Raw genomic sequence first — 13,479 nt, forward strand, 5'->3', positions numbered from 1 at the left:
TTTTCTTTCCTCTTTAACCATTTCTACACACACACACACACACACACACACACACACACACACATACACACACACACACATACACACACACACACACACACACACACACGTAGTAGAGAACAAGATTCCAAGGATCTGGTTTCAACATCAGATTTTCTACTTTCTGCCTTTGAAATCTTGGCCAAATTGCTGTACCTCTCTGGGTCTGTTGCTGTAAAATAAGGCAGTTTGACTGAATCAGTGTTGTCACCTCAAATAGAAAAATGGGCCACTATGCATAAGAGTCCCTGCAGGTATCCTATTGACTTAGAATCCCATATTAACATTATCTATATTCTATTGCATTTTTATTTATTTTGTTAAATGTTACCAGATTACATTTTCATCTGGTCCAGCACTCAGGAGTGTTGCCTGCTGTATGTGACCAGGTGTTTGACACTTCTGACTCTATGACCTCTGAATTCTTTTTAATTCTAAAACCTATTCTAACAGATTTCTTGTTGTGAGAGGAGCAAGAGTGGACCACTATAGCAGAAATTACTTGATGGTAACTTATTATTCAATCTTCATTCTCAGAAAAGATCAATGACATCAGGAGAGTGATGTCTTGACTTTCAAGTGAACTGGATATAAGTGAGGCAGGGCTGGACATAGTCAACAGCCTCACTCTCTCCTCCAAAGTCTTTCACAGTTCAGTGGCAAGATAGGTCAGGACAACTGGTGATGGCCCTCGATTAGTAATTTAAGGGTTTGTTTAAAATGTATGTAAAATGGTATCTTTTCTATCTGGATGACTGATTCAGTTTAGCCATCAATCACGGGTAGTAACAAACCTAGGGGATTAAACCTAATGCTGGGACAAGCAAACAGAGGTCAAGTAAACAAAAAGGCAGAAATCAGGTAAGCAACAAAAATCAAGATGTTGTAAATAGCGGAGGACCACACCATCTAAGATGGGTAATATTTGTGTTATGTCCTCAGATGTCAGGAGACCTGCAGGAGCTGGTGGATTTGAACATAGGAATGGTGGGATTGCATCAGTCAAGCAAACTAAAACCAGTAGCAGGTACACAAGAACTATGAGAACAGAGAAAAATCAGAAAGGAAACCAGATATGAAGCTTCTACAGCAAAGCAAACACCTAGATGCTGTGGTATGTAGTATAGAAGAGCCTTTGATTTAGAATCAGAGAAACTACTCAACTCAGCCACTTATAATCTATGTCACAGTTGTCATAGGCTTTTTTCAATTGAAAATTGTAAAAGAAAAAAAGACTTTGCATTTACTCTTTACATATTTGAAATTATCCACTATATATTTATTCTCCACATATTTATATATGTACTTCCTGTCTCTCCCATTAAAATGTAAGCTCCCTGAGAGTAGTAAGTTTCATTCTTTGAATATCTGTCCCAAGTGCCTGACACATAGTAGATAAACTGATCATAGAGAGAGAGAGAGAGAGAGAAAGAGAGAGAGAGAGAGAGAGAGAAGCAGAGACAAAGAGAGAGAATTTCTCGAACAATGTGTTGCAAAACATGGTGCTAAGAGTACCAGATTTTTAAACTGTATTACAAAGCAGTCATCATGAAAACAATCTAGTACTGGCTAAGAAATAGAGTGATGGATTAATAGAATAGATAAGATTCATAATACATAGTAGTAAATAACCATAGTAATCTAGTGCTTGAAAAACCCAAAAATCCAAGCTTTATGGGATAAGAACTCACCATTTGACAAAAATTGCTAGGAAAACTAGAAAGCAGATTGGCAGTAACTAGGTATAGAACAACATCTTATACTATATACCAAAATAGATAAATAATTTAGACATAAAGGGTGATATCATAAGTACATTGTAAGATATCATAATTAGGGGAGCATGGAAAAAGGTACTTATCAAATCTATCAATAAGGAAAGAGTTTATTTTACAAGAAATTTTTCTTTGCTTGTTCTTTGCTTTTTCTTCTTTTTTATTGATTATTTTTCATTCTCAACATTCACTTCCACAAAATTTTGAGTTCCAAGTGTTCTCCCCTAGACCTACTCCAAGACGGCACAGATTCTGATTATCACTTCCCCCAATACATCCTCCTTTCTATCACACTCCTCCCTTCTCTTATCCCCTTCCCCTCTATTTCTTTATAGACTAAGACAGATTTCTATACCATTACCTCTATATTTTATTTCCCAGTTGCATATAAAAACAATTTTTAACATTCATTTTTAAAACTTTGAGTTTCAATTTCTCTCCCTTCCTCCCTTCCCACCGTACCTCCATTGAGAAGGCAAGTGATTCAATACAAGTTATACATGTGTAGTCATGGAAAACACTTCTGTAACAGTCATGTTGTGAAAGACTAACTATATTTCCCTCTGTCCTAACCTGTCTCCCATTTATTCTATTTCTCTCTTTTGACCCTGACCCTTCTCAAAAGTGTCTACTTCTAAGTACCCCCTCCTCCCATTTGCCCTCCCTTCTATTATTCCCCCCATACCCTGTTCATCCTCTTTCCCCTTATTTCCTGTAGTGTAAGATAGATTTTCATACCAAATTGAGCATGCATGTTATTCCCTCTTTAAGCCAAATCCAATGAGAGTAAGGTTCACTCTTCCTCTCTCACTTCTCTCCCTTCCCCTACATTGAAAAAGCTCTTTCTTTCCTCTTTCATGTGAGAGATAATTTACCCTATTCTAATTCTCCCTTTCTCCTTCTTCCAATATATTCCTCTACCACCCCTTAATTTTGTTTTTTAGATAGCTCTTCATATTCAATTCACCCTGTGCCTCTAATATATATAATTAATAGATATTATTAATATATAATATGTATTTAATTAATTAATATAGTATGTATTATATATTATGTAATAAATATTATATTATATATAATATTTATTGTATTACATATATACATATATATATATATACAAAAACAGTAGAACTTGGGTTTATGAATTTAATTTATTCCAAGATTATTCTGTTCAGCATGTGATTTGTTTGTATTGCAAAGTGAATTTTCCCACAGGAAATAATATAAAGTCACAAGATCAGTACTACATCCCCAAAAGTGTTTATATAAGAATAATTATTTATAATTTTAAGTAAGTTTTTTGTACCTAATGTGCCTCAGATACAATAGCAATGATTAGTACACAACATAAACTGAAAACAAAATAAATTAACCTGCACTTTACCTTGAGAAGAGTTGTGGCTGGTGTGAGGGAGATGAGAGGGAGGAGGAGGAGGAAGGGTTATTTTGCTTGGCAGGAAAATCTCCTTCTATGAGAACATCAGGGATTTCAATGTTTGGGAGTGTTCTTTCTTATGCTACTTTCACTAAAAGTAAGACTAACATTACTGACTTCACTTATTTTTCATTTTTGAGAATCACTTTCATGTTTTGACTCAGTGATTTTTTTTCTTTACATTCTCTTCTGACTAGGAATTTATCAAAAACACTTGTTTTTGACATTTTTTCAGAATGTCACAGAAATGTGATATTGCATTATCATTAAAAATATTCATGGCTCTCATTACTATAGCTTTATTTGAGTGATGTTTATCAACAAAATTTTGATGTTCATACTGCAAAATTTTGTTTGTCCTGCAAGAAAAATTTTCTGAAAAATTTTTCCAAGTGTAACGATGCATATATACATATATATATATATATATGTATGTGTACACATATACACATACACATACATATATACACACACACACACATACATATATAAAATCCCTCCAACTACCCTAATATAAAGAAAAGTCTCAAGAGTTACAAATATCATCTTTCCATGTAGGAATGTAAATAGTTCAACTTTACTAAGTCCCTTATGATTTCTCTGTCCTGTTTACCTTTTCATGCTTCTCTTGCTTCTCGTGTTTAAAAGCCTTGCATCACTCTCATTTCTCTTTCCAATTTTTCCTCTACTTCTCTTGTTTGATTTTCAAAATCCTTTTTGAGCTCTTCCAAAAATTCATATTTTTCTTGGAGACTTTTGATGTAGGAGCTTTGATTGTGTTGCCTTCTGTTTGTATATTTTGTTCTTCATTGTTACCAAAGTAAGATTCTATACTCTGATTCTTTTTCTGGTTTTTGCTCATTTCTCTAGTCATTTACTTGACTTTTGAACTCTTTGTCAGTTCTCTACTTCCAGTGGGGGTGGAGGTATACTATCAGCTGCTCAATCCCTCCATAATCTGAGGGCTTAGAGCTCCAGAAACAGCTGCTGCTGTTGCTGTGGCTGCTGCTGTGGCTGCTGTAGGCTCCTTGCCCATTCTGCTGCCCTGGGGCTGAGGCTAGACCACTCCTCTCTCTCATACAGTTCCAACAGGCACTTTCCACTGATCTTCAAATTTGTCTTTGTTGTTCTGGGATTGGGAAGTCTGGTAGCCACCACAGGTGCCAGTGATTCAGTTTTCCCAAGGCCTGCTGAGGTCCTTTTTGTGCCAGGATGGCCCACACTGTACTGAGCTCTGCTCCCAGCCTGGCGTGATAGACACTTCCAGTCAATATTCCAAACAGTCTTGGGCTGGAGGTTTGTTTTTCTCTGTTCTTCTGTGTTACTGCAGGTCCAGAATGTGTTTACAGTCATGTTTTACAAGTATTTGGCTGGATTTGGCAGGAAGAACTCTAGAAAGTCACTGCTTTTACTAAGCCATCTTGACTCCACTGATAAGAAAAGAGTTTATGACAAACAAGAAAGAGAGGATCACTAGAAGTAAAATGGTTAACTTTGATTACATGAAATTAAATCATTTTTTGCACAAACAAAATTAATGTTACAAAAATTAAAAGGAAAACAGAAAAAGAAGATTTTACAGCAAGTTTCTCTGATAATGGCAACTTAGACAAATTTTTTTTGAATATGAGCCATTCCCCAGTTGATAAATGGTCCAAGGATATGAATAGGAAGTTTTCAGAAGAAGAAATCAAAGTCATCAATAATCACATGAGAAAATCACATGAGAATTCACTATTGATGAGAGAAATGCAATTAAAAAAACTCTTAGCTACCACCTCCTACACAACAGATTGTCTAACATGACAGAAAAGGAAAATGACAACTGCTGGAGGGGATGTGGAAAAACAAGGACATTGCTGGTGGAGTTGTGAACTGGTTCAACAATTCTTGGAGAACAATTTGGAACTATTCTCAAAGGGCTATAAAACTGTATAACCTTTGAGCCAGCAGTGGCACCACTAGATCTATATCTCAAAGATATCAAAGAAAAGGACCTACTTGTACAAAAATATTTATAGCAAATCTTCTTGTGATGGTAAAGATTTGGAAATTGAGGGGATCTTCCTCAATTGGGGAATGATTCAACTAGCTATGGTATATGATTTTGATGCAATACTATTGTGCTATAAGAAATGTTAGCAGGTAGATTTCAGAAAAACCTGGAAAGTCTTCTATGAACTGAACCAGGAGTAATCATACACAGTAACAGTAATATTGTAATTATGATTACCTGTGAAAAAGACTTAGCTACTCTAACAAAGACAATGATCCAAGACAATTCCAAAGGAATCATGATGAAAAATACTATCTACCTTCATAGAAATGATGAATAAACTCTGAGTTCAGATTGAAGTACATTTTTTCACTTTACTTTTTTTGTTTGTGTATGTCTGTTTTCTTTTGCAACATGCCTAACATGAAAATGTTTTATATGACTTCACATATATAATCAATATCATGTTGCTTGCCTTCTCAAGTGGTGGGAGATGAATGGGAGGGAAAGAATTTAGAACTCAAAATTTTTAAAAATACATGCTAAATTTTTGATGTAATTGGGAAATATTTAATGAAATAAATAAAATACATATATTTTAAAACACTGTATTAAGACTTGAGAATATAAATATAAGCAATCAAGCAAGACAACCCCTACCCTCAAGGAACTTAAATTTAATGGAAGAGGCTAGTATATAAGGAGGGACTGGAAGTGGATGAGAGATCAAAGTTACTAGTGGGAAGTTGGTGGTGACGATCTGAATAGAGATGGTATGACTGGAGTGGGCAAGGGAGTGGTATGGAGGCTTGGTTTGGGGAAAGATAAGGTAAAAGATGACCTATCAGACTATCAGACTTAGGAGTAGAGTCTAGGTTGCCAGTAGATGGGAGCTAGAAGTGATATAAAAGCTTTATAATAGGCACTTGACATTGTGAAATATTGATTTAGGAGATTTGTCTATATGGTTTCTATGGTCCATTTGGCTGTATATCCTAAAATACTATTTCAAAAATAGTGACTAATAAGTATGAATCCCCCCATAATTTATCTTGATGAAATAATATAAGGATATAAGTCAATTTTTATATAAATCCATATAAGGAAAATAATATTAAAAGCAACTAGTTTTGTATTTGAATTTGAGATGTGAGATTTTTAACATGTTTTCTATCACATATACACATAAATTTTACATATGTTTCTATCCTGTCTTATTATGGTGCCACATCACCTGGACATGGAAGATGGGGCATTTACTCATAACAATCTCCTCCAAATACTCTCTGCTCCAAAATACTACTTCATTTTTGTTCTAGTTAGCCTGATACTCTGCTAACAAGTATGCTTGCCATCATCATTTTCTATACATTCTTAGGTTCCCCTACACCAGAACCAAATTTGAGAGACAAACCCTAGGTTGTTACTAAAACACAGAACTCAGCTCAAGGATGTAAAAATTTTAAAGGGCACTGAAACAACTGAGCTTAGTATTTAGCCAAAATAATTAGCTAAAATAGGAAATTACCAGATGTCTAACTTCTACTGAACTCATACACAAAAGAAGTTCATTCTTACCTAGCCCAAACTGGAACCTCTCTGACTTGTGTTATCTCAGAGTCTCTGCTTTCTTCCCTTTACCAAAATAAAGGTATATTTCATACCATTTTCTCTGGTTACAAAAAAAAAAAAAAGTTTATGGCTGTGAAAAGATCACAGCATTTCCTTTGTCTTCCTCTTTCCCCCCATTCCTTGAAAGAAACATATCACCCACTTTACTGTTTCATAGTGAATTTTCTATAAAACATAATGGTCAAGCATACAAGGTAGATGCATACAAAAACAGTTTAAAAGAGGTTCCAGCTTTACAAATTGCAAGTATCTTGTAATTCTGATTCTAAATATCAACCATAGGTATAACCCAGTCAGAATCTCAGCCTGCAAGGTCCCTTCCAACTCTTTCTTGTTAAAACTGTATCTGACCAAAAATCTCTCTATAGCATCCTTACCAAGCACCTATTTACCCTCTACTTGAAGACTTTCAGAGAAGTAGAATTGGAGGTATTCAAGCAAAACCTAGATGATCACATTTTGGATAAGTTTTAGAGAGAATTCTTATTTAGGTGTCACCTGGACTAGGTAACCTCTAGCAATTCTGTGACCCTGTGAATCTGTAACAACTACTTCTATTGGCAGCCAAATCTAATTTTGGACAGCTCTTACTGTTAAGAAGTTGTTGGTTTGTTTGTTTGCTTTTTAATTCTAGTGTCAAGTCTAAATCTCTCTCTCTATAACTTCAATTCATTGGTTCCAGTTCTACTCTTTGAGGTGAAGAAGGTCAAATCTACACTCTTTAGCAAATATTGCCCTGTCAAATTCTTAAAAATAGTACTCATGTCTACTCTAAGTCATCTTCTACCAGCTAAATATCCCTAACTCCTTCAACCAGTCCTTGCATAGTGTGAAAGGTTAAAAAAAATGAAAAGATTGAGTGTATTCACAGAGCCTACAACAGCCATGAATATCCTAGCACAATTCTGAATTATGTAATACCACAGACTCTACATGGAAGACAGAGCCAAAATATTTGTTCAGACACCAGAAAGCCAAATCCACCATAGTAACAAAAATCTATACACAATAACAACACAGGACAATACCAGCCACAACTCTTCCCCCTGCTAGGCTTCCCACAAACCAGTTCCCTTAAGCAAATCACAAACAGGCTTCCCTTAAACAAAATGCCTTTCTCACACTCAGAGTCAGATGTGGGTTTGCGTGCACCCTTCAGTTCTGACTGCTTTCGCACTAAGTTTCTCCCAGCTCTGGTCTAGATCCACCTCTTCCTGTTCCATCCTTCCTGTCCCACCTATTCAGCAAACTCCTCCCACCACAGTCTCCATGTGACTCAGATTTATGTTACTCAGACTTCCATGTGACCCAGGCAGGTCACATGGGCCTATTAATGAGTGGGAAAGATCTCCCCATTTAAATAACCATTATACTGAGGAAACAAAGGTTTCACTTCTAAGCATATCAATTTATTAAGCTGTGCATGCCAAATGCCCAACAAATGAGGTCCAGTGCCAAAACTGAAGAAACCTAGTAGTAGTAGCCTCTTACAGTCTAGTTCATCAATGCCATTCCTAAAACATGAACCCTGAAAGTAAACATCACATTCCATATATGATCTAACCAAAGCAGGAAATAGCAGAGTGATGACCTGAAATATGGGCCTTTCTCCTTAGCTCTCTTATCTCAACTCTCACACCCTTCAGTACCTTCTTCTTGGCATTGTTGTAGTATTAGAGTAATTCTAGCAAGTCTTGAATTCAGCTGACCATTCTGCTATGTCTCCACTGCAGAGTCATAGACATAGGTAGAAATAAGTGTTTAATGCCAGGGCACCAAAATTTAGATAGCCTTTTTATTTTCTAATCAACTTAGAAAAAGAAAGACTTAGCATTTACTTAGCAAGAATAGTCAGTTAAAATAGGAAGCTAGCAAAAGTCCCAGTTTACACCACCCAACTCTGTGTTTTTCAATACAAGAAAACTTCTACACAGCCCAACTTCATGATGCTCTGCTCTTAATTGTGACCCCTACAGGCAGTAACCATGAGTCTCTTAGAATACAAGGGTCTCAATTTACAGATATTAATTTGAGTACTTCTTTAATGTAGTATGATTTAGTTATGTTTTGTGCCTCTGATCCTGGACATAAAAATTACCAGATACTACTATGTTCCACTGACAGAATATCAATTCTTTAATCTTCAATTATGACAGCAATGGTCTAAAGTGGGCAAATACCCTCTCCTCTAGTTCCCTGACTATTGAGTTCTACATTTTGAACCACTCACTCAAGACTTAAAAGTCTTCTCCAGTTTATCCCTATCATTTAGACTTTTCTCTGTGTAGTTCCTAACGGTACCTTCCCACATCTCCCTAAGGTTGTGACCTAATTCTAGTTCATCTATCCTCTGGGTATATCCATGCTCTGGGGCCCTGAAATCTGTGTTCATTCTTGACTCAACTCATTCCTGCTATCCCAGGTGACCTACCTAAAGCAGATGCCGCTAGCTTCAGAAGGGTGAATACAGGAAATTTTAAACTCTTTATGAAGTTTTGGATTAAATTCAACTGCATATGTACAGTATTTCTATAACTATGATCTGTGATGTTAGAACATGAGATGTTAAATGACCATGCCTATAATTGAAAGGAAGAGGAAAGAATGCTGTGTTTGGCATTAGAGGACTTAGGTTTAAAGCTGAATGCTAATACTTATTATCAGTATGACCTTTGACAAGTCAATTCTCATCTCAGAACCTTGGACTCCTCATTTATAAAATGAGAAGATTCAATCAGGTGACCTCCTTACCTTTTCCTAGCTCTAAATTAATTATTCTCTATTACCAGCAAGACACAAGTTCATGCAACTATATAGTCTTGGGAACTTGAAAATTTTCACAAGCAATGCAATCATTGCTCAAAACCCTGTGGGATCTCCTTTTTTGGAACTGCTTGGAGAGCCAGTTTTGCAGACAATGAAGACTAACTTCATTGCTTTATAGCCACACCTTATTTTTGACCCAAAACAGTATTACCCGACTGAATGTTTGGTCTTATTTGCTTGACTCACTTCCAAATGACCTTTGGCTATTTCCAAATACCAGATCTATCCTCAAAAAGACAGACATTGAGCTGAAATAGGTGAAAGTGGAAGATGAGCATATTAATCATTCCATATGGGCACAATTTAAGCATGCTTTTCAAGCTCATTCATCACCAATGGAAACATGAGCACATAAGGCAATATTACCTCACAAGTCATTCACTTGATGTAGTGCCTCCAAGAAAACCAGCTTGACAAGAAAAAGAACATCTGTTTAACTGACAGCCTGAATTACAATGGCAAGAGGTGAAGTTTCTTCAGAATGTTCTATGCTCTCTTAAAATACTTGGGCCACCCACTTAGCAGAGAGGAATGCATGAATGCATGTCCATAAAATAGGAGAACTCATTTGTCTTTTCTAGCAAATTCAGATTTCATACTCTATTTGAATATGTTTCTTATGGTTGTTTCTTATAGTTGAAACAGGGATAGGAAGGAAGGAAAAGAAAAGAAGTAGGATTATGGTCCTTAGATTTTAGCAACTAGTTCAAGATAAGAGTATTTGTTATACTTTTTCTATTATAAATAAACCTTTCCAAGTTACTCTGTAGTATCTTTGAGAGAAAACAGTCAACTGTTAGTTGGCTGAGAGTTAGTCAACTCTCCATGCAAACATATTCACATACCTATATTTCTAATAAAAACAGAAACCACAGCATTTTGAAATACAATGCATTTTTCTTACCCTATATATCTCTATGCCTTCTGTCCAGTCTATGTATGTATTGAACATGTAGGGTATATTTAAGGAGGGGTGAAGAGCTAGAGAGTATACCACTACTTCCCCTCCTCACCCCATGGAATCAATTTTTCCTCTTCTTTAAGAGTCTATTGTGATCATTATCAAGATGATGGTACGTACATTAATTCCTTCAGTTAGATCCTTCTGCTTTGCTGTATTTGGGGTACTGTAGTGTGTCACAGTAGCTAGAGAGTCAGTCTTGAAGCCAGGAAGACCTGGGATCAAGTCCTGCCTCTGACACTGTGTACCTCTCAGTACCTTAGGCATCTCTTTTAGACCATACATTGCAACATAGATCTTGATATGTATTGGCAAAGGGATTTTCCCTCTTGACAATAATCTGTACAAGTGAAATTACAAGTCCAGTTCAGTCAGGGGAGGGGGAAGAATATTGTTACCTATTTCTTTCAGTCTATTTGAACAAGCTCTATATTTTTGGCTATTCCTCAAGGAACCAATCCAAAAATTCTACTCCTTCGGTACCCTTAGGACACCTAGCTTTTGTTCCAAAGAACTTTAGGAACACAAAAATAACCATCAATATCTATCTGTCCTCCAATAGTTATTCCTATGGGTCCTTCTCCCTTGTTATCTTCTGTGCCAACAATAAAGAATAGAACAGCCTAATGAAGCTCCACTTAGGTTATTTTAATAAAACTTGCTGAAGTAGAAGATAAAAAAATCTGAAAGCCTGACAGTCCCTATTTATTAGGTCATATAGCTTATTCTGCTCAGGGATGAAGTCTTGAAGGTTGCTCTTACACAACTGGGGATATATAATAACTGCGTAACCATGGCTGAGCCACTTGATGTCTTGGAAATTCAATTGCTTTATTTGTAAAATAGGTATAATTATATTTGTATTCCCTCTCAGAATATCATCATTCCTCTCAGGCTATTGTCAGTCTCAAAAGAGATAATGTATGTAAAAGTATTCTATAAATTATATAAATGTTAATAATTATTTGTAGCTCTAGATGTTTTGAATCTGTTTTTGCACTTGAGCAAAAGATAAGAATAGATATAGTGCCTATTTTTTAATCAAATGATGGACCTTAATATCTTCAGTTGGGAGTATAGTATAGTCCTGGAGCCAAAATGGAGGAGGAGTCATCGCATTACTTACTATATTACAGCACCACAGACCACTATGTTACTCTACTATTTCTTCTTAGTGATGTACTATTCTATAAAATTCAGACTTACTTTTTGGCACATCTGTCCCATGTAGAAAGTCATGGGAGTTGTTATCAACTCATGAATTGTAGAAGATAATAACAAAGCTCATTATTAATAAAACTTTACATAATGTTTTACAGTTACAAAGTATTTTAATTAATTAATTAAAGTGAAGGCATTACTTAGGAACAGATGTCATATATCCTTTAGCTTACCTTTTGAGAATTTTTTTAATTTATGTAATGTCAAAATCATTCTTCATACCTTAGAGATGGTCACACAGCTTTTCAGGATTCTAATACTCTCTATTCATGAGGCACAGAGCAGTCCAATGAAAAAATTTCTTATGTTATGAGGATTATATTGATATTTATTGGGTTTCTCTTGTCATTGATGTGGATACTTCCACTAAACCTGCAAGTCATAACCCATTCATACCTTGTCAACTTGGATGATTAGGTCATGGACTTCTACAAATCCTCTATAGGGGAGTTACTAAGCATGCTTGATGCCATTGCATAGAACTCTTGACTTAGTCAATGAATCAAGTTGACTGGCCATCCGTTGCCTTTAGCTCTTGCCACATAATTAGTCTATCTTCTTTTCTAAACATACATTTCTGCAATGGTGTCTTTCACTTGTCCTATACAATTCTTGGTATAGAAATATTCTGCATTATATGTTTCTCTTTTGCTCTTTGGGTGAAAAACAACTTTAACTCTTTAAATATTGTAGAACAATTATGTGACTAATCAAATAGAGGATGAACATTTTTTTTGATCTTCATAATCTCTCAGGCCTCTCCAAAATAGGAATTTGATACAGAATATAAAACAATTTTTACCTCTTTCCATGGCATAGGATACCAAGAACCTTAATGAATTTTTTAATTGAAATAATGACATAAAAGACCAATTTGAAGATTAACTTCCTAACGTCATCATTTAGAACCATCCACTGAACTGTACAAGCTGACCCATGGGCTTCCAACAGAATTCAACTCCACTCTCTCTATCAGTCCTCCTGAGGAATACCATTGCTGAAAAGAACCAAAATGTAGAAGTTATTCTGGCTGGAACAGCAGTGGAGCTGGGTTCTGTGCTCCAACAGAGACAAGCCTGAAGAACAGAGAGAACTCAGTCAGGATGCCAGCATGCACAGGCCTCCACCAAGGCTGAGGAGAAAGGAGAGAAAATGGGGTCTACAGGCCATCGTAGCTAAAAGTCAAACTGCAGTCCAGCCAGCTCAAAGATATGCACAGACCACTCAGGCATATGGGCAACAAAGTTATGGACCTATGGGAAACCTACTGATGTCAGCTATACATAGGCTCAGAAAACTGCAATGTATGGGCAGATTGCATATGCAACCTCTTAGGGACAGCCTCCAACAGGATATACTACGCCAACTGCACCTCATACTTACAGTCAGTCTGTCCAAGAATATCCAAGACTAGTGCAATACCACTCCTAATACAGTTATGTCTACCCAGGCATCCTATGCAACACAGTCTGCATGTGGCACCCAGACTGCTTACCCCCACCTATGGGCAACAACCAACAACCATCTCACCTGCAAGTCCGCTGAAATTAGTCACCCTCAATCTAGTACAGCAGGCTACAGCCAGTCTAGCCTA

Source organism: Notamacropus eugenii, chromosome 1 (assembly GCF_028372415.1).
Source record: "Notamacropus eugenii isolate mMacEug1 chromosome 1, mMacEug1.pri_v2, whole genome shotgun sequence".
Lineage (NCBI taxonomy): Eukaryota > Metazoa > Chordata > Mammalia > Diprotodontia > Macropodidae > Notamacropus > Notamacropus eugenii.